Source organism: Lepidothrix coronata, unplaced genomic scaffold (genome assembly GCF_001604755.1).
Source record: "Lepidothrix coronata isolate B3197 unplaced genomic scaffold, Lepidothrix_coronata-1.0 Scaffold124, whole genome shotgun sequence".
Taxonomy (NCBI): Eukaryota; Metazoa; Chordata; class Aves; order Passeriformes; family Pipridae; genus Lepidothrix; species Lepidothrix coronata.
The window spans coordinates 4,323,716-4,350,116 of NW_016690304.1; the positions used below are offsets into that span (position 1 = coordinate 4,323,716).

Below are 26,401 nucleotides of genomic sequence, written 5' to 3' on the forward strand. Positions count from 1 at the left end.
GGAGAGCAATGCGAGTTTTGGGTGATTGTACCACAGAGTAGAGAGGGTTTGTTAAGTTTCCCTGGAGGAGAATGAATGTCTGATACTCCCAGACAATTTCTTCACAAGCAGCTGTAGCAGCCACGAGGAATGACCTGGAGAGCTGGTGATGTCCCCTGGCCTGCACGCTGTGTGCAGCTGGGGTGCTTTGCCTGTGCTGCTGGGGTACCTCTTCCAGCTTAGTCCCATCTGAAGGGAATCCAGGCTGTGCTCAGGGACTGCACAAGGAGTGGGGCATTTGAGGGGCTGGCTCCAGAAGCTCACTGCTGCTCCAAACCTGGACACTGATGGAGGTGTGCCCTGTAGAACTGTGGGGTGGCAGTGGTGGCAGAGGGAATACTCAGAATGTACTGTTCTATGTTACAGGTGCTAGCAGCATGTGAAGCCGAGAGCAGTGAAAACCCAAAGGAGTACTGCACACACTGAAGAGGTCACCAGGAGCTGTTGTGCAGGGTAAGCCCTTCAGGAAAGAGAAAGGGAGAATGATTGATGCAAGCCTCTGTAGGAAAAGTTGGTGCCTATCTGAAGTTTACTGTGATTTAGTATTTCAGGATGGATTCCCTCCTGACATACTGCCTGTGAAATTTTGATAGGCCTAGAAGCACTTTGTAACACTAGCTTCATTTAGAAGTGTGCAAAACTAATGCACAAGAATGCCAGGCTTTTGATGTGCAGTTTTTATAGATCTTTTTTCTTAAGACATCCTGGAATATGCTTTGCCGAGTTGAAAGGCTTCCCTGGTCATTGACACCAGTGCTATAAAAGACTGCTCTCCAAATGGAATCACTATGGTAAATGAACCCTTTAAAACCTACACTCACAAAACTGCATTCAGTTCAGGAAAGGGTGTTGATTCTTCAGTCTTCTGTGAGTCACTTCCACTGTAGCATTCTCTGGAATCATTCAATTTTGAGTGTTAAAAATGGCTGGTTGGTAGTGTGGAGTTATCATAGATAGAGGTATTTCCATGTTCCCTGTCAGTGCCACTTCATACCATATTTATTCTCACACAGCCTGTTATATAAAAGTACCATTTTACAGAGCGGAGGCACAGAGAGAACAAATGATGTAGATAAGTCTGTGTAAGGAAATATGTTGCAGAGCTGGTAACAGGTTTCCTCAGCTTGCAATGTTTAGCTGCTGGACTAGCTCTCTTGTTCTGTGGTGTGTATACAGGTATATTCCTTTCCTGCTGCAGCTCTTGGTCGTTCCATCCAGCATGGATAAAAAGGCTGCACAGCGCTCAGGTGAGTCTGAAAGCTGATAGGATTCTTAACTTTAGTGGCAGCATTATGTCAAATAACATGATGGTCAGCTGGACAAGTGTGTATTAGTGCCTGAATGTAGCATATTTCTGTATGCCAGTACTTTGGAAACAAGGAAAGCAAAAAATGAACGGGGAGGTTATTGTCAGGAGCTGTTCTCCTTCCTACAAGCAATGGGCACAACAGTTTGCCTTTTGAAGTTTGCTAAAATGATTCTCTGATAAGACTTCTGGCTTATGAAATGCGCCAGCACAACACAAACATCTTTACTAGATCTTGTCAGTAGTTGTGAAGATACATTTTAACAATTTTAGGATTTCCCGGGCCTCTTTCGAAATGGCTGTGTTGCCTCACTAAATGCACTCATTATTGTATGTCCTTGTCTAAGAACATTTGGCCTTATATGCTTCTGAGCAATATTTCCTTGGAACCTCTCAGATAATAAAAGGCAAACCAGAGAAGTCTGAACGAGTCTTTACTTAGAAACTGGCCATGTTCAAGCTGTAAAGTATGTAGATTTTGGGTTTTTTTCCCGGGGAAAGGCCTCAAAGGGCAATAGGTGCAGGATGTGGAGGGAAGAAGCAGTGCTCTGACCTAAAGCATTTCTGCATGTTGAGTCAGGGAGTGACATTTAAACAATTTTCACTGTACCCAATATGACAAAACTGTGATGCAGATCAAATTGCTGGCTGTGCTCAGAGAGAGATGAGGAGGAAAAAGGTCAAGGCACCTACCTATAGGTAGCCTCTCCTGTGTTTCCAACATTGGAAGAGCTTACCAGCAAGCCAAATGGGTCTTTAATGCCTCTTTTTTCCCCTTTTTTTGTTTTTCTTTCCTTGAGGTAATGAATGGCTCTGGACTTTCCATCTTTAGAGCTGGTGGTTTCCACACCACAGTGATTCAGCCAGCATGAACTCTTGACCAAATCCCAGTTTGTTTCCTGGTTTTGTTTTTCTAAAATATTTTACATTTAGCAGGGCATAAAGGCCTCCCTACTACGTGACAGTGGAAGAAGGAGAGCCATGCTCCTTTTACTGGTTAGGTCTCAAAGGACAGTTCTCTGTTCTTCTGAAAACATTGCAACTGAAGCAATATAAAAGGAATCACTGGATTTTGACTGAAAGTCCGACTGAATTCTTCCATGCTCCTGGCTTTTGGATGCTGTGTGTTTATGTGGAATTTCCTTTAAGCGTTATTAAGGTCTTATTTTTATTTGAGAAATATGCCCTGCCTGGGCCCATGTTCTAAGTTTTAATCAGTGTGTTACTGCATGGGAAACTCGTAGATTTGTTTACTGGCAAGATAAATAGATTAATATTGCCAGTGATTTCAGGGGATAGTAGGTTGTTAAATTAACATGAAGGGCCTTGTTCCTTTGCTTTGCTGGATGTGTTTTGTTGAGTGCATTCTCTGGGATGCCCTGCTTAGGGAATACGCTGGTGGTTATCCCTGTTACCCTGTAAGTGGTGGGCTCAGTAAGGACTTAGAGTGGCTTGGCTCTGGAGTTGTAACACCAAGAGGGAGATGACAGACAGGAAATCTATAGCCTGGGAAAGCTACGAATGAAAGAAATCATACTCTGCAAATTAAAACCATAAAATGTTTTTTCAAAAGTTTATAGATTTATATAGATGCTTTATCTCCAGTGATATATCATATGAAGGGACAAAATATTGCTGTAAATAGGTTTGAGACCTAAGACAGGGACCTATTTCAGCTTAGCCCTGTGAAAACACAGCATTCCTCCCTTCACACCCTGTGTCGTCATCTTGCTCAGCAGACAGAAATATTGGTAGGTACAGGTTTATTTCAGAGCCCCCTTCATGCAGTGACCCCCATTGTCTGACTTCTTTTTCACACTACTCTGCTGTTATCTCCACCATTTTCTCCCCATACTCTGGAAACTTCTTGCCTGTCTCAGATTCTGCGTGGGTTGCCCAAGGCTGTGGGCTGAGGTATGGGTGTGTGGGGCCTTCCTTTTTTTCAAATACTCGCACTTCTTAAGTGGTATAGAGCATCCAAAATGCAGGGATACATATCTCCATACATAGATGTATGGAGATACTAATAACATTAACAGTGGATAACAAATATTCAGATCACCAGGTGTTCAAAAACAGCAAAGTGTCTGCACCAAGGGTGTCCTTGCAGTGGAAGCTCAACCTTGTTTTGCTTGTGTGCAGTGAGGCAAGGTTTCATGACATGATCACACAGGGGTTTTTTTCACTTTCTCACACAGCCTTTGAGTAGAGCAATTAGGAGGCAGCTGGAGCAGCCACTGCAGTGTGCACTGGGACTTAAGAGTGGCTTTCTGTCCACCTCCACATGGCACTAACACTGTGTCACCTTGGCTGTGCATGAGATTGAGTCTGGTCGTGGTGGACACACTGCACGTGGAGCCTGTGGGGAAGCAGGTCAGCATCCTGCTGCTGTGGCTTTGGAATCACGGATGATAGGGCAATGTCACTGAAGTCAGTGATATAAGATCAAGTTAACATCCAGAATTATCTCCAAAACCTCAGATTTTCACATTTCAGGATGTAAAACACAACCCCCCTTTCTGCACTCAGTTTTCTAACATGACTGGCCCAGTCTGAGTGTCTTGTTCTGGAGCTGGAAGCAATTGCTGGACAGTATATGGAAGATACCATATGGTATTCCATATTCAAATATATGGTATTCTTGCTGAACAGGGCAAGATGAAAAGGAAGGAGGAAGTTTTTCAGCCAAGTAAATAATTCACACAGAAGAATTTTCCCAGAGTATCCAACCTTCTCTTCTGCTTGCATCATGATGATGCAATTGCTGTTCCCTGGTATTTATGTACCTTTCAATATTTCTGTTACTTTTTTAGCTCTGTGGATTGTTGTGAAACAGTGTTCTGTGAGCTATCATGAGTCATGGTGTTGGCTTGGTGGGATTTGGGTGCTCTTACTGTGTTGTTGGTGCTTTCTGTTTGGATGAAAGACCAGACACTTCCAAGATAAATGCTCCTGAACTAATATAAACTCCAGTTTCTCTAAAGACTGTTCTGTGAAGCTCAGACACTGGCTTTCTTTAAATGCAACTACTGGTACAACTCAATTGCACAAATGTTTGCAGATAGTACAAAGAAAAGGGTCACAAACAGAGCTTGAGATAACAGAATGGAAGAAATGGTCTGCAGCACAGATTTTAGCTGTTAAAGGGTGCTGAGCTCTTTCTGTGCTCAGAGATGCTTATGGTGCAGAATCTTCATATGCATCAAAGATTAAACTTAGGCAAGTGCTGGAAGGATCACTGCTCTGTGACCTGTCTCTCAGAGAACTTTTTCAGTCTTGTATCTGTTAGAATGTGGTTCCTGTTCCCCAGGCTGCTGTTATCTGCTCCTGCAGATAAGGATGGTGTGGAATGTTGTAGTGTATGTGATGACTGTTCACTGTGGCTGGTTCCTTCTGCTGAAATCAAAAGATGTTTTATGCCTTTTTTGCTTCCCTCATTGATCTTAGGGCTCTAAGTGTTAACTGACTTTCTCTTTCATGCTTTGCAAAATCAGGGAGTTCACTGAAGGAGAGCATTCCAAGCTGCTTTTGAGAACCCTGATGTTTGTGTCAGGTGACAGAGGATATTACTAAACTGACTTCTTGAAAAGGATCCTTGAGGACCCAGTGCTGTCACTGTGTTAGAGTGGGATGGCCTCAGGTAGGACTGGTTGGCTCTGGGGCAGCGAGTGCCTGAGCCAGCACAGGAGCTGTTCAAGCGGTGCAAGGTCCCAGATGAGCCAAGGCGTAAGTGCTCTGCTCCATTACAGCCTCACTGCGGCTCCCAGGGAAAGAACCTGGACCTGGTGTGGTTCAAGCTGCTCACCTTAGTCTGCTGAAGCCCAAACCCCCAGCCTGAGGACCCTGGTGAAGCTGTGACCATGCCAGCTGCTTCCTCTGGCTCTGCCGAAGGCCTCTGGCTTCCTGTTCGACTGCCTGTAAAAGCATCTTTCTGCCAAGAAAGTGTGAGTAATCTTGCCCAGCTTCTTGGCATTTGTTGGCATAGAGTTAACCTTATGACTCTGATGTAGGTTTCAAGGGACACCCATTAACCCAGGGATCCAGTGCTTCTGGGAATGGGTGAGGCATGGACAGGACATGGTTAGGTTGGTTCAGAGGTAAGGAACTGGTAGGAGGAGACACCTCTGCACCAGGACAGCTTTACTGCTCCCCCTGAGGGTCAGGGGAGAACACGGACCTCCAGATGTGGAATTGGAATGGGGAAGGGGAAAGCCAGAGGCCAGGGCATGGAAGACTGACATGAGGGCCAGGGTTTTCAAAGGTGTTTCTTGAAGTAGAGGGATGTTGAGAGAGATGAGTGGAGGGGGCTCTGGGGGTCAGTAGTGGAAAGAAGGGCACTATGCACTTGCAGGACTGTAATACAATATATAATATACTGTCCAGTACCCACTTGCCCCTACAGGCAATAGAGGGATTCCTGTGTGGGTCTGCAGTGTTGAAAACGTCTATTTATTTTGTCTGCCTCCATGATTAGGAGGCAAATTTAGGGCTTATCTACTTGGGGAAATCCCTGTAAAATAGGCTAGGGTATGAATTTACAGCCTACTTAAAGACCCAGCAGTAGATGCAGTGTAAATTCACACTTCAGCTTACTTCACAGGAACTCCCCCGCAGAAACAAACCCTCAGAGTCACCTCTGTACCTCAGCCTGGTGCTAAAAGTGAGTGGAAGCTTTGCAAAATATGGGCCTGCAGTTCCATTTTTATAGCTGGGTTTTTCTGTCCCCTGGGGCTTTTTGCAGCTGCTGTAAATCACTGTCTCTTTGCTGAGGCTGGAGAAGCTGGGCCACTTTACACTGCTCAGGATCTGACCCTTTGCCTCAAGTAACCTTTTATTATCAATCGGCCAGAGGGTATTTTCCTTTTTGCTGGCTTCATTATTAAGCTTGTTCATTCACTCCCACCACTACTGATGCCTTTTTTTTCTCTTTCTTTTTTTTCTCCCTGTGAATTTTGTGTTGTGTCTTTCCTCCCATGTAATTTCCTAATAGTGAACTAGTGACAGAGTGGGCTGCTGGTATTTCATCTTGTGGCTGGAGAGGTCAGGCTGTTTCTGATACAGACAAACACTCCATTACAGTAAATTCACAGAAAGTTTCCTTTTCAACCTTAAAGGAGAAGGAAATGCACTCTCCACCAATGGGCTTTCAAGAATGACTTCTGTGAGCTGAACTTCTACTAAAGGCCAGTTTGGTCATGTTCTGTGAGCAAGGGGGAAAAAAAAGAGGAAGACGTAATATTTTTTTCTTTCTCTTTTTGCTGAGATTTGGCTTGACTCTTGGCTCCTTATCAGATTAGAGTCCTGCAGGGAAAACAACAACCCTTTGCACTGTGAATTGTTGAAGAAATGGTCATTGCTAATGTCCAACTGAAAGAGCATAAGGATTTAAACCTTTGAAGTTCTCTGCTTCTGGTATTTAGGGACACTTGCTTCTTGGCAGGAAGAACTCACTAATAAGGCAAATACATAGCACAATACATTTCTTGCTGTACTCTAGGGCAAGACTAAAAGGACTGCCCCTGTCTACTTTATGGCAGTTTAATTTAAATTTATTAGACAGCTCCAGGGTATACACAGGAGTCTAATCCTGTAATCCATGGTGGGGCTCTGTGTACCCAGTATTACAGTGTTCCCTGTAAATGGAATAATTTGACATAAAATGTGCTCTCTACTTCTCAGGAGAGAGCAAACTTAACAGAGTATTGTCTTACTGTTCACTACTTGGACTTAGCTGAGTTGCCCTTTATTAGAAAGGCATGAATAAAATTAATCCAAGTGTTGAAGGAACGGGAGCTGCAAGATAATAAATATTTATGTCCCAAACACGACATAGTATCATAAATCAATAATTTTTGAAGAGATTTAATTCTTCTTTCTGCCTAATTACTTGATTTGTGGCGCCAGTTTGCTTAAATTTGTTTCTGTGATAACTTGAGTTATTTTATGCCTCTCCCTTCTACAGAAAATTTGATTTGCTGATTTCCCCTTTAAATGCAGTCAGAAATCCCCTGTTTGCGAAATTAAGAAACCAATAACATGGAATGAAAACATGCATTACATTGCGTTGCCTGAACTCTGTGATTTGCTGATGCTGACACGTGCTGCCAATTACTAAAATACATGTTTTTGTTAAATATATACTGGTTTATTTTCCATACTATCCTGGCATTTTACCTGTATGAAGAAAATAGGTTAAAGAGTAGTTAAAAGTTTGGTTCATTTAAGTGTGGGAGCATATTATCAGTTGAAAAACGTTATTTGAAAGATGACTTTGAGCTTGAAGCTGTTCTATTATTGGAATGAACATGGCAAGGTCAGATGTAGACCAAGTGAAAAGGAAGTCAATGGATGTGTTGGCACACATTTGTGGTGGGTGTAAGTCACGAATGTTGAGTACACTTGATAGTCTTCTCCCATCTTTCATAGACTGATTTTTATTATTTATGAAATACTTGCAGAGAAGGGACTGTGTTCTCCTGCTGCTCTTGGTTTGTAGTTTGCCTGCAGCAAATGCAGCACTTGCTCTAGACAGCCTGGTTAACTTATAAGCGTTGGAAATAGAATCTTCTGAGGAGCAGTACAGGACAAACTGCTGTAAGTAGTGCTTTCAGAGGATTCAGTTCATGTTGCTTGATAGGCATGTTTCAGCTGGTGGCATGTGCTTGGATGTGACTGATCTTTTAAAAGCTGGTTGGTGAGGGATGTTGTCCTAAGCTTGGGGAGCCCAGTGGAGCAGTCAGTGCCTGGCTGCCTGACACTGTGTGCTGACTCAAACAGAAACCCTTTTTCTTTCCAGATGTAGGTGACATAGTCACTGTAGACATTTGCTCTCCTGCCTCAGCCACAGGGTAGGTACAAGCCCAGCCAGGTCGGTATCTCACTGCCATTGCAGACAGACTCTGTGCCAAATCTATGTGTAAAGACATCTCAGTTACTCTGGTCAACATTCCCATGTGAAAAGAATGGGTAGGATATTTCAGAGGGATAACAATCCACAAGTCAGTGATCAACGAAGCGTTAAATGAAGAATGATGTGTGCCACTCGCAGTCTTCACACCTACAAGGAATCTTTTCAGAGCCTGACTGTGTCGTATTTCATCGAGATACCTGCTGAATGTGTTCAGAATGTAAATGCACAAAATCCCATTCCCCTCAGGAGATAAAGGGCTGTGTGACACCAAACAGCTGAGTGTTTCAGAGCCAATGGACCTTGATCCAGTCCCTGGGCCTGCTCCAATGGATCTTGAACTGCCCTCTCATGGGCATGGCAGAACCCCCACTGCAGAACAGGCAGCCAGGACCACTGGAGCACAAGGTCTGTGTGTGCAAATCTTGTCCCTCCGTGTGATGTAGTGGATCCCTTGGGTCATTTTTGCTTCCTGGCAATGCAGCTATTGCTGAGAGAAGCCTGGCAGCCTGCCCTGCCTGGTGTGCCCCCGCAAAAGCTTTGAAACCAGCAGGAGGGTCTAGCTGCTTTCCCACTGCCAGGGCCTTGCTCTTCCCTGCCACTTCCCCAGCTGTGCAGCTTGGGCCCAAGCAGACCCTCTGCAGAAGGGTTAAAAGTACTGCAGAAGCCAAGCCAAGGATATAAATCAAAGCTGTGTTGAAAGCATGGGGTTACAGGTGTTTGTCTGGACAGAAAGTTTCGTGCAAGATACCAGGATCATGCACAAGGAATCTCATGACCTGATTTCTAAGCTGTTGGGTCAATAGTTTCTTTTCTTCTCTGACTGAAAACATAGGCAGCATGTGAATTGGCAGTGGCCTTTCTGTTGGACAGATGTGTGATACGCATCGGCACACAGGTAGGCTGTGGCACACTTGGGTCTCATGTGGAATAGCTGGTGACTTCTAAGGGAATTACCTTCTGTTTTATTGTCATTGATATTAGTGGGTTTGGATTACTGCTTTCATGATAGTTTTATAGGTTATTGTGACAAGAAGCCATGGTCTGAGCTCCTTTTTCGTTTGCCTTGACCATTATACACATTCAAAAGAAAAGGCCATTCAGGTAGGATACATCTTATCCTCCTTGAGCTGCCTGAAGGCCAGGACTCTAGTAAATGTGTATGGGTGCTCTCTGTTTCTCCCTCATCACTGAAGGTAGCCAGAGTGATTCATTAGGGATGTATGAGAGTGAATCATCCAGCAGCACTGTCTGTCTCTGCTGGTGGTGGAGAGCGCCAAGCCTAGGCATTAACTCAAGGCTAAAGGGGCATGCTTTTCTTGCTCAGAGCCAAGGAAGTGTGAGTTTAATTTCCAATTCACAGTATTTAGGTGCAAACGAGCATAAAAAGAGTCTGGAGTGCTGCATGTCTGCAAAGGCATCTGTTGCCCACAGAGAGATCAATGTGCTGCAGATGCTTGAGCATTCTGCATATGCCCAGAGCTCCTCTTTGCCATGTCTTCAGTGAGCATCTCCTGCATGATGAGACACAGAGAGGCTCCCTTTTGCTGAATCTGCAGGGGCAGCTGTGACTTCTGCCAGGATGTACATAGACAGCTAGGTTGGACATAACAAGGAATCACAGAATCATTAGGGTTGGAAGGGGCCTCTGGAGATCATCCAGTCCAACCTCCCTGCCAAGGCAGGGTCACCCAGCACAGGTGACACAGGAACACATCCAGGTGGCTTTGGAATATCTCCAGAGGGAGACTGCACCTCCTCCCTGGGCAGCCTGTTCCAGTGCTCTGCCACTGTATCTTAAGGGCTAGTAGAAGCTGCTAGTAGAGTTCATCTATCAGAAACCTCACTCCTGGTTTCCTCATGCCAGCAGCATATCCAGGTCAGTTAGAGGCTGGAGAAGATAAAAGTGTACTGGACTGAAGGTTTGTACCCCTTCCTGTGGGACACATCAGCACCTCTTAGGTTAGTGTTGCTTCACTCATACCAGGCAAAGCAAGGGCTACCTCAGAGTTAGAGACCTTTTATGATGTTAAGCATGGTGCCAACAGGCATTTGTTTTAAATGAGCGCTGGAACATAATTAAAATGGTATCTTTACAGTTTCTGGAAGATCTCTCTCTGGGAGAAGGAGGGCTGCTGTGAGTCTTATTTCACTGTGATCAAGTTATTCCTCCCAGACAGTGTGAAAGACAAATTGGGGAGTTTTGGATACCATCTCTTGAAGAGAATGAATCTGGATTCAATGCAGCTGGCTGCAGAAAGGTGAGACCTAGCAACAACTGCAGGGCACAGTTGCTATTCCTGTTGTCCCCCTTCATCTTCTTTTTATACATATATAAATATGGTCTTAGATTATCTGATTTTTCTAGCTCAGGCATGCTTTACTTATGGTGTTGGCATTCAAATCCAAGACTACTTATGGAGATAATCTGAATTACTTCATAATTATGAGAAATCCTGGGGAGGCTTCTCAGTGTTTACAGAGGAGCATCTTGCTGTACCACAGTCTAGATATGTCAACACAGCCAAATCTCGTTTTAGTGTGTTATAGTTTAATTAGCTCCACATCTTGAGTCATAATCTGCTTCTCTGGGGCTGAAGCGCACACACACACACACACAAAAGACAAAATGCAAAATGTAAAGAAGTACTTGTGGTCTTTGCCACTTGGATTTGGTACCATCTGTTAACATGGCTTCTCCTAAAGTCAGTTTCTAGTTTGTTGAATTGGAGTTTCATCTCATGGATAACATTTCCCATCATTGTGAAGCTGTCAGCTGTAGCTCTCCTGAGAAAACCACCCTACTAGTCTGAGATCTGGGGCATAATTGTCTCCTGCTCAAAACCGTCTTGCTTCCAGAAAGCAGCAGCACTGTTTGCTGTAGCTGAAGATCTACCCCATAAAGTCTTTAAAGGGCAAATTCTAATCGGGCGGTGAAGCAAAATGTCATTCCAGAGGACCAATTGCCATGCAAACCTTGGCAGAATTTCCCCAGATGTGCTAGATGCATCTGGACTTCCCAAACCAGAGATCGATCTTTGGCTTCTCTAGAATATTACTTTACTATTAACTTTGTCTGTTTACTCCTCTGTCAGAAGGGCTGCTATTTCTGATTTTGCATCCTCTTTTTCACTACCCCTGTCTTTCAAAGACAAGGTGTTGGAGGGATTTCAAGAGCTGAAATATAGAATGGCCAGCCTGTGCCTTGGAGATGTGTGTAGCAGTTGAGTGTTTCAAGCGTGTCTCTCACATTGGAACATCACACACAGAGGTCTCTGTGCTCACCAGGGGGTTTGGTTGTCTGCTCTGCTCTGAGGTCAAAGTGATAGATTGCTACACCAGCATCTCTGTGGTGTGGGGATATAGGGTCTGGTCAGCCTCTCCTGCCTACCAGTTCCTCCTGGACTTCCCCCACCTCTCAGCTCACTGAGATCAGTGGTACATATCTCATTGATCTCAGCAGTGTGAAGTCTTTGGCGTGTGGTTTGTTAACCTGGCTACTCCAGGGCAGTCTGCCTCTCTGTTGTGGTGGTATTCCTGGGTCTGTTCTTCCAGTCCTCCACTTTGAACCCTCCTGATGCTCCACCATCAACTTTTTGGGAGATTTTCCTTGTGTGTGCGCTTTTCCACATGGTTACCACTTCTCATGCTTTTCTTATTATTTTCACTGGTGTGCAGAGCCATGGCACCATATATGACAACTCTTTCCTCTGTCACTGTCATTGCTAAGCAGCAGTCACATCTCATTCATCTTGCCCTTATAAACTGCAGAGACTAATGGCATCAGGTTGTGTGTCCTCCTCCTGTGCAGAATTTTATGGTCCTGTTTTTTCTTGGTTGTGTTGACCAAGCAAGGACAGAGGGAGCATGAAGCACTTAAATGAGATCAAAGTCTCTCTTGAAACCTGCACAGAGGGTACCCACCATTCTCCTAGAACAGGAACAGAAAAAAGCAGCTTGTGTCACTCTGTGTAACGATCATTAAAATAAGAATGGGAAATAGTACACTTCCCTCATGTCTTTTTGCAGTTCAGGAGTAGATGAATGACAATTTTGGTTCCTTGTCCTCAGATCGAGGAGTGGATGACTAATGTCATTGTGACTGGTGCCATCTAATTGGTTCAAAAGAATTTTCTGGTTGTTCTCATGATTAGCATCACTTCCCATCATGTGCCAACCATTGGAGTGCAAAGACCTCCTTTTGAACTGTCATATTATGAAGAAGATGTAAAAGTACTGGGTTTATGAAGCAATTCAATGTATATAAAGTATGTATGAATCAGTATTCTGATCTTCTTGTGCAGCAAGTCATGATGACTGATCTATTTCTACAGTTGCTAATTATATTATGTTAAGAAATACTTGGTGTTGAAGTGACTTTTATGCAAAAATTCTGTGAAGTTGAAATTTAAGAAGGACTCACCAGGAAGGTATAACTGAAATATTTTGCTTTGAGTCAGTTTGATCCATTTCAAAACAGTTTGTTGTGTTGCTGTGGGTTACTTAATGTTGAGTCTGAGCCATGTGTGTGAACTGCTCTGGTATTTTTGGGACTGGTAGCATTGTATCTTGATTATTTCTTACAGCAACCTCTGCATTATCTAACCAAGGGTGTGTTGCAGTCTCCCTTCTTACCTACTGTAGTGCTGGATCACGGGGAAAAAGGGACAGAGACTCTCAGTCTGGACAGATGAGACAAACTGATGTCAAACTGGGTCAAACCAAAATATTTTGCTTTGGTTCAACTCATTGAAATGAAGTGTTTCAATTCAGGAATACCAAACCACTTCATTTTTTAATTAAAAGGAAATAACGTGTTTGGCACTTGCTATTGTCAGATTTATGAAGGCAGGGGTGTGAATTTCTCTTAGATGATGAAGAAACAGGACTCCACCATAGTGCACCACACACCAGCCTAGGGAGAAAAGGGCTTTTATGCTCAGTTTGAAAGGCAGAAGTTACCAGTTCAAAGGAGAGAATATTACAGTAGCACCTTTGGAAGGTTAAGAGGGCAATGTCAATACAAACATGAGAAGAGAACCTGACATTGTAGCATAGACTCAAATTAAATACTTAATAGGCATGTTAGAAATTTGCTGGGATCAGTGACAGGATTGAAGCATTCATACAGCTCACTCTGTAAGGACAGGAGAGATGGAGCAGCATTATCCATGCTTCTCCTGAAGCTGTGGACTGATGAAGGACAGACTTGGCTGGGTGGAGTTAGAAAGAGAGAAAGAGCAGAGCCTATTTGACAGGTGGGTTTAATTTAAGCCACCTGCCTGGGACGAGTGGAAAGGTGCTTTTGATTGACTCTTGGAAGCACTTTTTAGCCAAATGTCAGTGGCAATGGACACTTCATGTGGATATTGCACGTAAAGGCAACATGGCAGAAAAAAAATCAATGTATCACCATCTTGGAATATGTTGAGGCAATTCTGTTTCACAGGGTGAAAGTTATGGGGAGCTATTTTAGCTGAGCTTTAGCGAGGAGGACTTACCTGTGCACAGAATCGCAAGCTGGTTTGGGTTGGAAGGGACCTGTAAAGGCCACCTAGTCCAACCACCCCTGCAGTGAGCAGGGACATCTTCAACTAGGAAAGGCTGCTCAGGGCCCTGTCCATCCTTACATTGACTGTGTCCAGGGATGGGGCATCCACCACCTTGGGGAGCCCGTGCCAGTGTTTCACTGCCTTCATTGTAAAAAACGGCTTCCTTACATCTACTCTAATTCTGACTTCTTTTAGTTTAAAAACATCACCCCGTCCTATCCTACGGACCCTACTAAAAAATTTGTCTCTGTTTTTTTTGTTTCTCTGTTTGTTTGTTTTTTACAAGCCCCCTTCAAGTATTCCAAAGAAAGAATGGTTAATGAAGTTGGAAATATGAATCCACGTAAGAAAGGGGTTTGGATTCCTGGACAGACTGTCAGTTTGTACAGACCTGAATTGTAAAATTATTTTAAAACATTAAAATTGCCAAGAGTAGCTAATGTTTAACTAATGTAATTTCTCAGTTTATAGGGCAACTAATATGCAGTAGATATCAGACAGATATTAATTTAATCTTGATCTTGGCTTTCAGCATCATTCTTCGTTATGTTCTCTGACTGGGTTACCATTCAAAATCTGAGTGATAAAACTGGGTAATTTGACCCAGTCAGAGTTGTCTGGTTGGACAAATACGTTGATGAAGTGATAAGGTGAGGAGACACAGCTCAAATGTTCTAATTACACGAGTAGTAAAACCATGGCACAGATAACTTAGGGAGAAAGTGGAATATTCTTGACTGAATTTTTGCAAGAACGAGTGTGGCAAATGTTTTTCAGAGACGGTCTAAATTATTTATTCTGCTTTACAGCAAGGGAGGAGATTAAATAATCCCTCCAGATCACCTCTAGGCGTGGATTTTTAATGTTCTATTAAGTGGGCACTTTAGGGTCTTTTAAGATCACCGATTCTCAGGTGGAGTCAGGACAGGGAAAGACAAGGTACTATGGAAATTTTCCTCAGGGCAGGTGTTCATACAAGTACAGTTTTTGTGTTTTCCTGAAAAGAATTATTCTTTACCTGCTCTGCAGAACCTAAGACAAGAATGCCCAACTTCCCAGGTTGAAATACTGCACATCAGACCAGCAGAAGCATTCCTAGAGGCTACAGCAGTTTATCTGAAAATGTTAAAATGTTTTTGCATAAGCCTGATTTTATTAAAGAGTTGTGCTCCAATGATGAGGAACAAAGGAAGGGCATGTGATAGAAATGTGCCATGTAAACAACTCAGATTGCTCCTAGCAATTGCATGGTTCTAATTGGGTAACAGATCATGAACTGTATTTGTGAAGATTATTCAGCAGTTTCAAAAACCAAAAATATTTAAGAAAACCGTGCCTTTCTGGAGGCATCTGGCAAACAGATAAAGAACCAAAGTTCATTAATGGGTGAGTCATTGCTTCTGTGTCCTTGCCTGAGATACCCACACAAAACTCTTACTGGCTTCAGCAGGTGATGTGGTCAGCCTGAAGGAGAGCATGGCCTCTTGGCCATGTGTTTAATGCCAGGCTCTGGCCTGATTTCAGTCTCACATTGCCTAAAATCACCAACAAATCAATCAGAGAGGAAAGATTGCCTCAACCAAGGTCCTTCAGCACTCTTCTTTCTCCCCTTCCTCTTCTCATCCTGCTCATTGCATCTTCTCCTCCTCTTATGCCCAGGGTCTTGCTGGTCCTTTTTCAGGGTGGTGACCACGTGGCCAGTCTCTCTGCAAAGCCCTGACTTGTGGGTGATAGCCACAGAACTTCTTGCCTTTGCTTGGCCATCACTGCTTTCTTCCAGAGTACCTTGCCCTTGCTACAGGGATGGTTGTTGCTCGTGAAGCAGGGGCTGATTTGCAAATTAAAATCTTACAGTAATTCTATGTACTTTTATGCAGAATTACAGAAGTACTGATTTAATTGACTCCATGGATTTGCAACCAGCAGTTCAGCAGCTGCTTCATGAGCCATCCTTGCAGGAGGGGAACGTCAGAGGGATGGGTGAGTTGGATGCTGAGAAGTGGGAATTGATCTAGTCATCCCAAGAGAAATCATCTCCATTTGTGAGTCAAAGCCTGCCGTCTCTTGCCTGAGATGAAGGGAATCTCCCAAGGGCAACTTATCTTGCACGATCTCATCACTTGAGATCAAACATCACGATATGGGGTCAATAGACAGTTCTAAAAGTGCACTGCAAACCTCCGTTCAAATTCACATACAGCTCTAGCCAAAACACAACCCAAATCATGATCCAAATAACCTCCTCCTCAGCCCACCTTCATCGCTGTTCTGCTTCAGTGGCAGATGCAGCACAGAAAAGATGCCTGAATGCTTAATTCAGAAATTTACTGTTTAAGGCATTACTTGTATGAACACCAGCGTAACACATAGAATACCAATGCCCTAAATTTAGTAGTTTTGTCTGAGTCATTTTCACTATGTGGGAGGGCTGTGAAGACACTCCACAGAGTGGAGAAACTTGTTGGTGGTATCTGTCCAATGAGATTATTTTTTTTTAAAAGTCAGAACACAGCAGAACTACAGATATGTTTGTGAGTAAAATGCAGTTTTGTTGCAGACTTCAGCACAGGAGTGGGGGGGGTGTTGCTCTCCACCCACTTCAAAAGCTGAAGTCGGGTTTGATTGATACGTATCTCTGACACTGAAATAGGTACAGAATTTTTCATGACAGCAACACACAGACACAGGTAAACACTCTGGCTGCGTGACTGGGAGGGATATGGTGTGGTGTAATCCCCAGATTTGTCTGTGCAGTTACATCTTATTTTCAGATCTCCTAGCAATGGCAGCTGAGTTGATACAATCCTACATGTTACCAACCAGCAGGGAAAAGTTATTCCTGGACTTACTCACTGAGGGATGAAATGTCCCACTGAAGAGCAGGTGACTTTTGCTGCATAAGTCATTCAGTAGGGCTAGAGATACATGCACAGGCTTTGAAATAGATGTGGGTGCAAGTAATTAGGTGTGGATGTGAAGGAGGCATTTAGACTTGGTGTTCTGAGCTGGTAACACCTTTCTGCCAGTCTGGATTTTATCCTTGCTCCATTACCCTTTCTGCATGAATGCAGCTGATTTCAAGTTGATATGAATTTAGAAATTTCGTTTTAGAGATTCCTTCTGGGACCCTGTGGAACAAAACTGCTCCTCTCCTCAAATAAAAACCTAACTTCAGAGCCTTATTTTAGCCAGAATCGGTCATGTTTTTATTCTGCATAAAAGTTAGTTCTAGCTCGACTCCTGCACTCTGGGTTTGGAGCGGACTCTTCCTCGGGCAGAGGTGAAGGGTGTTTTCATGCACTGTATCCTGTCTGATATCAGCCATGGCAGATATGTAAACATACTTGGGCTTGACCCCATGAACCTGATTCTCATGAGTGGTGCCACAGAGTTCAGGGCTCTGCTCACACACACCAGAGGATTGACTGTAATGTGTTTAATGCCAATGAAATGAACTCTGTTCCTAGAGAAACTCCAGTAAAATCAAAGGCTTGTTAATAGAAAAAGTAGTTAGCTGTTATCCTAAACAGAGCAAAATGCCAAACAAAATCCTGCTCTGCTATTTGTTCTCATGCTGGCATTTAGCTGCCAGGAAGCACCAGTCTTATAAACATGAAATTATATCCATGGTAACATGCAAGACTTGTTTAACTTTGAAGCATGTTAAAAGGTACATTAAAAAAATTTTCTATTTTACTGTTGAAAATAGCACTTATGACTTCTAACTCAGCCTGAGAGCTGTTGACTGGTGAAGGTAAGGGCCAGAGGCACAGCTCCTTCCTCAGAGCACTTGTTGTTGCTAGACATTCCCAGAAGGTATTATTGCTTAAATACAGCTTGTGTTTTCTTTACCCAGATTTCTTTAACTGGGAAGATATGACAGGTTGTGATATTGGACTGCAGTGAAGCTCCACCTGTGCTGTTCTACCCTTCATGAGTGAGCAGTGCTGGGCAGTGCAGCAGGCATGCTCCTGCCCTTTTCAGGTAAGTACTGGATTCGAGGATCCTGCTTTGTGATATGGCATCCTGGGATTATAAGCACTCTGCTCAGGAGCTTCTTAGTGACTCCTGCATCATGCTAGAAAGCAGACATTGCTCACAGAGCGGGAGAGCAGCTGGAGCAGGGCGTAGACTGAATTAGTGTCTGGGCTGGAAAATGTATTGGGAAAAGTAGCAGAAAGATCCCAACTTTGAGCAAAAGCTGAAGCTGAAAACTGCAGATGGTTTTCTTGTCTGTACGATAATGTCAAACCCAAAAAAAGGGAGTTTTCACACACTGTTGTCTGTTTAGCGCAAAGTGAAAATTATGTACTGGAAAATGGAGCCCCATGTCTGGAGAAAACAGCTCTGGCTGTACCTATACAATCCCATACAGGGCTCTGTGGAAGCTGGGCTTGGCTGCTTTGAGGAGGTCTCTGAAGTCTTGAGCTCTGTTTGTTGTGGAGTGAAGGGAGGGAAAAAGACCAATGGGATGTGCCCTCAGTAGCTTTTATCTATTAGCACCTGCATGATAATGCCACTTGAAATGAATTGTGCCAGGAGCCACTTCTAAAAACTAGAAATTCCATCTGTAAGGGCAGCAGAACAGCCTGTGCTGGTTGTGAGGGCAGTGCCAGAGGTCACAATGGTTACAGGTGGATTCCACAAAGCATGTGGAAAAGGACAGAAGAACAGGGTGTTCTGGTAGCTACTCTGTGTCCCTTGAAGCAAGGGGCTGGTGGATGCAGTAGCCTGGGTGTGTCTGGCTCTGAAAAGACAGCAACATCTTTGAAGAATACACATATATTTGCTGTCTTCTCTTAGCTGTTCTTCAGGGTTCTGCTTTTTTGTGTAGAAATTTAACAACACATGTGCTGGCATGAACCTGTCTTAAAAGAAAAGTAGCAGCACAACCTGTCCCCTTTCTTGGGTAAATCCCTTTTTTTTTAGGAGAGACTCAGACCTATCTCTAGCTGGAGAAGGAGGCTGAGCTGTGCCTTTTCCACTTTTGTAAAGTGGACACAGACCACGTGTTCCAGAAGGGTGAATGATTTGACACTGTGCCTCAGTTACTGGGCGTCTTGTGTTCAGCCCGGGGAGAAGGGAGTGTCTGAGATGCCTTGCCACTAAGTTGTTGGATGCTGGTGCAAGGGGAGAGAGCTGAAGCATCAGGGAGTACCAGAGTAGCATCCTGAGGGCCTGAATCCACAGTAACTTTTTACATGCGACTTCAGTGAGAGTCGTCTGTTCCATATCTTTTAAATACTTTATCTTCAGGTGCCTAGGATGAGAGCCTAGGAGCCTGAAGTACCTAATTTTGGAAAGAAAATGACTTTTTTGTGGGAAGTTTCCTTAAGGGACTTTAATGGTCATTGTGTAATGAACTTTGGATTCTGCCTTGGGTGGTGGTGTCCCTCATGGGCTATGCACAGATCAGCCTGCAGAGCTGTCAGTACAAGGCATATTGCTGTGTCAGCCCTGTAGGTGCTCTGGTCTTTGCTCTGGATCTTAAATCTAGTCACGCAATTCTTCTCCTCTTGCAGGATGATGGTATCTCTAGCCCTGTCTGCTGGGTTCTTCCTGCTTTCGTGCTGAAGAGCTGTGTGGGAGAAGGTGGCCAGGCATATAGTGTTGTAACAACCTTCTACTGATGGAGGCGCAATGCTGGTGTGTGCTGGCAACACACCCAGCAGTGGATGCAGGTATTTCAGCAAAACTGTGCCATCTACTCCTGAATCTAGTGGGAGCAGGAGAGAAACAATATTTGCAGAAGTCTGGGTTGGAGGGCAGTGGTGTGTGTGTAACAGCTGAAACGGGGTGCAATGCTAGCCATGGGTTTTAACCTTCACATTCCAGTGCACACAACCAGTTGTGTGCATCTAGCTGGGATGTCTCCTGCTGCTGTCATTTCTGCTGGGGAAAGCCTCATTTAAAAGGTCCTTGAGCACTGGCCAGGAGAACTGTGGCACCCAGGGGGACATGCTGGGACTCAAGAGACTCCATTAACTCAAGGACTTCCCCTAACCTTAGCAGACCTCAGGGCAGACGTCCAGCACTTGGATCCTGACCTCAGACCAAATGCCTCTGTCAGGTATCTCTGAGGGGAATTTAATTGAATTTTCCTCATTTCGTCATTAAGTGCCCACTGGTGGGTTCTTCTGTTGAAGAGACAACAGGACCCACTGAAAGGCTATTTTTCCATGAGGGTAACTTACTGGTGACAGCTTTGGTGGGTGGCTACTGAACCAAGAGTGTCAAAGCCAACATCTAAAATGACCTTTAGGCTGTTTACTCAGAGCAGTAACAGACTCGCCCCCGACTTCCTGATAAGGCCATCACTTATCAAGAAGTAAGAAGAGCAAGTGGCTAGATATGGAAATCATTGTGGGAGTGAGCCTAATTAAAAACATACAGCATCGTACAGAGGCAATATTACTACACCGGTAACCTTTGCCTCTTCTGTGGAATATGTATACAGAAAACAGGACAATTACCAGGAATTGGGAAAAAAAGAAATATCTATTCAAAGTCAATTCCAAAACAAATGGAAAGCCTTCTCTTAGACAGACAGACGTGTATAATTTAATTCAAGTGTCTCCTCATGACCCATGATTCTTTTTCCTAGCTATGCAATAAAGTATCAGAAGTCAATGATTTTCATCTCACTTAGGTGAAACTTTTTAGAAGAGCAGTCTAAAGTAAGCCAAGAGATTAAGTAGACACTAAAAAAATTCAGTAAGATCTTAATTTAAAAGCTGGATATGCAGAAAGCTAAGTATCAAATAGAAGCCAGTGAGTCTGGTTTTCACTCTGAATTAGAAAATTAGGTTCTTACTTTAAAAAAAGTTTCTCCATAATCATAAGACAAATATATACTTTAATACTTGCCTTGAGAAGTGCTTGGGTTTTTAATGGATTCATCTCAATAAGCTATGTTGTAGCATTTCACCATCTCAAACTAAACTTGTTTTTTTTTTGCTGATGTTCACCTGGCTTTGTTCAAGAGGTTGTTTTTTCTTTCAATTAATCTTTCTGTTTATTTGAGTCAAAACAGCAGCACCTTCTAATCCCACTTTTGTATTTGCTAGAGAATGTCTAGACTGGCTAGCGTGAGGGTTTTCATCCTGGAAGGTTTTAGTAAGATCCTTCTCCACTTGCTATAGACGTCACACAAGCACCGAAACTGAAAGTTTCAGATGCGATACAACACCTAGCAATAAACTGTTTCGCCTTTTTTTTTTTTTTTTTTTTTTTAAAGGGAAAGAAATACCGTCTTTTGGCAGGGTTTCCTCTCAAACCTCAGAGACTTGCTGATCTGTCGCGTAGATCTGTACTGTGGTTGCAAAATATCAAAACAGAACTAAGGATTTTTATATCTACTCTTCCCACCCAGCACTCACAGCTCCTTCCCCCTTCCCTGTCTGTCGGGTAGTTTCTGAAGGCGTTGAGGAGATGGGAAGGGAAGGGACACAGAACTGACCGTTGGACAGATAAATGGACAGCAGTGCCAACAACTGAGGCCCATTTCTTTAGGAATACAGCCTGAAAGTGCCTTGCTAATTAGAATGGATGATGAATATTTTATTTCTTGAGGAAAACTACAGTTTTTTTGAGGAGAGGTGGGGGAAAGCGAGGTAGAAGCAACTGGTTTCCATGTCGGATTAAGGAATTGCAAGTCTTCCGGGCAAATGGTCCATTCTCTTCCTTAAACTCTGGACTTTTTTAATGTGAATGATGGTTTTCTGTTGTCATGTGCTGTTGTGATACATTGTGGGAATATTTGGCAATGATGCATGTTGGACATGGAGTCCAGTTGCAGCTATTGGTCCATGAAGGATAATGACATCCAAACCATAACTCCAGTTAAGTCACTGAGATATTCTATTACTTATCAAATTTTGGAATTTTCTTTGCAATTTTCTATGCAAAGCAGGCACTTGGAGTGGAAAAGGTCATTTTGATAAAAATCCAACTTTTCACTAAAATCAGTTCTCTTCTGCACCCTGTCCCAAAATCTGTTATGTTAACAGTGTTCCAGAACAGCTTTGCCATCTGTCAGAAGCAGTTTTAGGTAACAAATTATTCAACCTAACTGTGCCCTATCTTTGCCACACCAGCTGTGTGTGTCTTTGAACTTCCTTGGGATAGATAATCCCGAGGCTCCCCAAAGCTGGCAGGAATCCCAAGACACTGAGGGGGAACCCCTAGAGCCAGGAAACAGAAATGTCCTGAGGACATGGGTGTTTCTGAAGTACCAAGCCCCCTCCTGAGGAGAGATATCTTCACCTACTACTGCAGAAAGCTAGTGTGTTCCAGCACGGAGGTAGTGCTGTTCCAGAAAGGAGCGTATGTCTTGCTCTCCCTTTAAAATGGATCCTCCTTTGCATATTGGGTATGCTGGTAGGAGGTGGGAGGTCACACTCAGACTCTTCCTGACAAGATCCAAATTCATATTATCCACCCCCACTTACTGCCTAAAACATGTGAAAAGTGCTCAGATAAGGGATTCTCTTTCAGCCATGTGTCCTAATCACTGGGCTGAAGATTCAGCCCTCTTAGCATCAAAGCCTGAATTTTTGTTGCATGATTTCAGCAGGGGAGTCCCCTATCCAAAACACTGTGGTTAAGGCATTTTTTGAGGCAGTGAGAGACAAAGGTTTGGACTGATGAATACATATCTTATGCTTCCTTTCAAGAGCATGCTAATTACAAGAGTGTGATATGAGAAGCAGACAGTGTTGCCACTACAGAATTGGTTACTCAGCCTGGGTTTTAAAAGCAAGTGGCCCCAGCCAGGTTTGAGAGGCCAGGCAGCGCTGGGTCAGTGTGCTCGCAGCTGTGCTGCCTTGAGTGTGGCCTTTCTGGGGCTGGGCTTTAGTCTGAAAGGGATTTCAGTCAAGCCTCTGAGCCTGGGGAATATCTTGGGAATATGGGAGGCAGTCAGAGGGCAGGGGCATACCCAGCTCTGGGGAGGGCAGAGGGAAAGCCTTTTATGTCCGCAGTTTAGGGCTTAATTTTCTCCAGAAGCTGATTTGTAAATGCAGCATGTCACTATGAGAGTTGTTGAATATTTTGTCCTAAGACCACTAATGAATTTGATAGCCACCACATTCACCAGTTGGTGCAAGAGATTTACCCATCATTTCTAAATTTAAGTGAATGAGACTTAAATGTGGTTAAAGTTTGGGGGGGGGTGGTGTTTAAGTCTCTTGCTGGACTGGGACTTTTAAAAGTGTTATTTTGTCTCCTCAAGTCTCCTTCAAGATAAGGTTTTCTTGTATTCTGAAATGATGTGGCAGAAGGCAAAAAATAATCTTGTGACTCATTAGGAAATAAACAGAGGCATAATTGCCATCTGTGTTGCAGTCCATTTAATCTTTTCTCTCTCCAGTCATGGAAAAAAGTTCATAAAAAAAGTTGAGGTCTGCTTTTGTGATATTTTTGAGAGAAGCTAGCTTAAAAAAAATTACAGAAAAGACAGGCAAAAAAAAAAAAATCCCCAATACTGGCTCTATACATTATCTTAGACAAAATGGATTAAATTTCTGACACCCTACTCATCAAATTCTGACCTTGATTTGACCCCATTGGCTTTTTACTGTTTGATGTTCTCAAACGATTTGGTGCCACTTTTCCTTAGTAGTGCAGTTAATTTTGAGTGTTAGATAGAGATCAATAGTCATAGCTTGAAATTGGCACCTTTGGACGAAAAATATGTTGTGTGGCAGTAACATAGATTTGATAGTACTTCAGTTAAGAAAATGGTGTACTCTTTCATTATTGTTTTCAATGACAGTATCCAGAGTGTTACTTCATTCTCCTAGCAAGCTTCTGACAGTCTCTAGTAATATCTTATCTATCAAAGAGTTTTCATTCCTCTCCTTTCATGCTTGACTTCTGGAGTGGAACTTTATTTAAAAGGTCCCTGAAATTAGAAAGAATGACCATGGCACTTCTGCTATCAAGCTGCTCAGTAAGAAATAAACCACCTTACTTCTAGACTTGTGTCTGGCCTCCTGCTTGCCCACATTGAAATCTCATTGACTGTGCTGGCCGTATGGGGGAAGCTTGGCTGTCAGGAGGAAATAAGTGGCCTGTTGGATAAGATCTAGTCTTCTCATAGGTAGCTGGTTTGCATACTGGCATTAAAAGAAAGGGTGGGAATGCCATTCCTGCTTTTGTCCATATGAAAGTTCCCTGTGCCTTGCTTTTAGCCCATTGCTGCAGTGAGAGGTGGGCCTCCATTTGAAGAGGGTGTTTATTCCTTGGAGTAGCTGCCTCTGGAGTATCCAGCTGCTCTGGAGTACTGGCTTGGGGCTCAGGCAGTCTCTAGGGCACAGATTTGCCAGGACTCTGCTCCTTTCTGTGGAGTAACACTCCAGAGCACCTGGTACTGTGGAGGTGTAATGAAGCTCTTCTTCAGGCTTCCATCAGTGCAGGTGCTGAACATTTGGGGAGTTTCAGCATGCCAATAAAATCTGGCCTCCGGTGTGCCCTTCCTCCAGTGCAACTTTGGAAGTCCTGACTAGTGTAATCCAAATTTGACAAGCGGTTGGAAATGTCTTTTTGACCAAATTCAGTTGAATTATATACATGGAGATGGGGAAGAAAATGCAGATAGGCCCAGGAGAGGAGAGGCTGTGGAGAGCAGCAGTGGGGAAAGAGATGTCATGACAGTCTTGGGTACAAAGAAATGTCAGCCATGGCTTGTGCCTTCTTTGTACCAAGGAAGAATCCAGTCTTTGGACACAGATGAATAAGGAACCTGGATGCAGTGTTCTGCTGCTCCTGGAGTTATTTAATTAATTTTGACATATTTCCTAGGAAAATTGGGAGCACCTCTGTTTCAACAACTACTTGAAAAACATTCCCATGACTCTCCCCAAATCTTGATGAAGTAATTTGTTTGTCAGGTGCCTTCTGAAGAGCTTGTTGAATGCCAAGCACTAACGATTTCAGATCAGCCAAGTCCTTAGGGTTTTTTAGGCTATTTACTTGAGAACCAAGTGCCCAAACACTTTTTACACCAATCACACACTTTTTACGCCAATATTTTTTACAACTTGGAAGCCAAGTTGCCCAGTTTAAAACCATATCAGCTCCTGTTGATTTTGTTCCCTCAGTCACGATACCTAACCTTGTTGGGGAAGAGCATGCATAATGTGCAGAGCAGTGGTTTGAATGGTATGGAGGATCTTTGAATGGTGTAAATAACTGACAATCCAAGAAATTCAACAGAGCACTGAAGATCTGCCCCATGCTATTAGTAGGAGAGACTTTCAAAAGGCAAGACTGTCTTACTTTGTTAAGAAACCTATGGCATGTCATTATCAGCCCTTCCTACCCAGTAATCAGAAGTGACGGAGTCTGAACGCAAATACAGACTGCAGGGAAGATAGAAGGGCAACCAGGGCCTGTTTCCAAAGGATTCCTCCTGCCTCTGGAATAGTCACCTCAGCAGAGATGGAAGCAGTAATGGCAGGTGCACAATGATGCTTTTTGTGAAGAAGTGAGGACTTCTGGCACAGGGACAGGCTGCTGAAAGTGGTTATGTTTTCCTTTCTGCTTTTTTAGAATTCAATCTCTGGAAAGTGTGTGCAGATAAAATGGGGAAGAAATAGTTCTCCATGAACCTAGGGCTGTTTAGCAGAGGAGCAAGGGCAGAGTGATGGATAATGACTGCTGAGAAGGGATATTGTAGGTACCCATGACTCATGCTCTTTACCTGACAGCACCTCTGAGGCCTGTGGATATGAAAGGGAGTTAGACCTTGTACTAAGGAGCTCCACACTTTGGTTCTCTGACTCAAGTCTGGAAATGCTTTGTGTACTGCTTTCCTGACATTTATCACCTCCTGAAGGCAATTACATTTAGCATCCCTTTCAACGGGCCTGTGTTCTTCCAGCCACAAGCCCCCAGCCTGCTGTCAGGAAGGCTTGGACCTGCCAAAGCAATGCTCTCCTCCTGTGTGACCTGAGTTTAATTGCAGCTGTCAGAAGAGGTTTTCCCTGGTGGTCACACTGTGATTGTACTGAGATACCAACTTCTTAGATGTGTGGCTGGGGATCATCCATTATCTTATAGAGGGAAGCCTACGGATGCACATGTACATGAGGGCTGAAAACTTCAGTTCCTTTCCAGGGTCTGTCTTTGTGACAGACTCCAGCCGTAATCCGTGAGCTCATGATAAATCACAAATTCCTCTCTGGAGACCAAGCCTCAATGGTGCTGAGTACCAGCAATTCCCACTGGCTTCAAAGGCCACTGCAGGTGCTCAGTGTCCTGGTTGTATCTGTGGGACTGGCCCCAGGCCTCACCTCCTTCATGGGGGTCATACTGTAACACTGCAGCCATTGGTTCCTATCTGGTGGATCCAATTGCCTTTAGATACATGCTGTTCTCCTTGGCTGGGGTTTGTTACTGATGGAATGAAGTTAACACACTGCTTTAAGTCCAGTGTAAATCCAGGAACAAAGATTTAGGAAAAATAAACCTTTAAAAAAACTTTATCTTGACCACAATTTTCACCATCCCCTGAAAGATTTTAGATGGGCCATCTTCTCACATAACCTCTGTGACACATCTGGGTCCCTGGGCAGCTGCCTTCCTTCCCAAGTT

General features: G+C 43.6%; 1 long non-coding RNA gene across 11 annotated transcripts in view; it reads left to right on the forward strand.

Moving 5' to 3' along the window:
- The window catches only part of LOC108502779, a 60,236-nt gene that overhangs the window by 18,448 nt on the left and 15,387 nt on the right, over nt 1-26,401 (forward strand). For 4 of the 11 annotated variants that reach the window (XR_001876608.1, XR_001876601.1, XR_001876610.1 and 1 more), the window contains 6 exons: nt 406-492; nt 1,216-1,286; nt 10,352-10,513; nt 15,682-15,784; nt 17,661-17,788; nt 19,327-19,485. This is a non-coding gene — a long non-coding RNA (uncharacterized LOC108502779). The remainder of the gene's footprint in view (nt 1-405; nt 493-1,215; nt 1,287-10,351; nt 10,514-15,681; nt 15,785-17,660; nt 17,789-19,326; nt 19,486-26,401) is intronic. The other 7 variants (XR_001876609.1, XR_001876602.1, XR_001876604.1 and 4 more) reach the window with 7 other exon arrangements.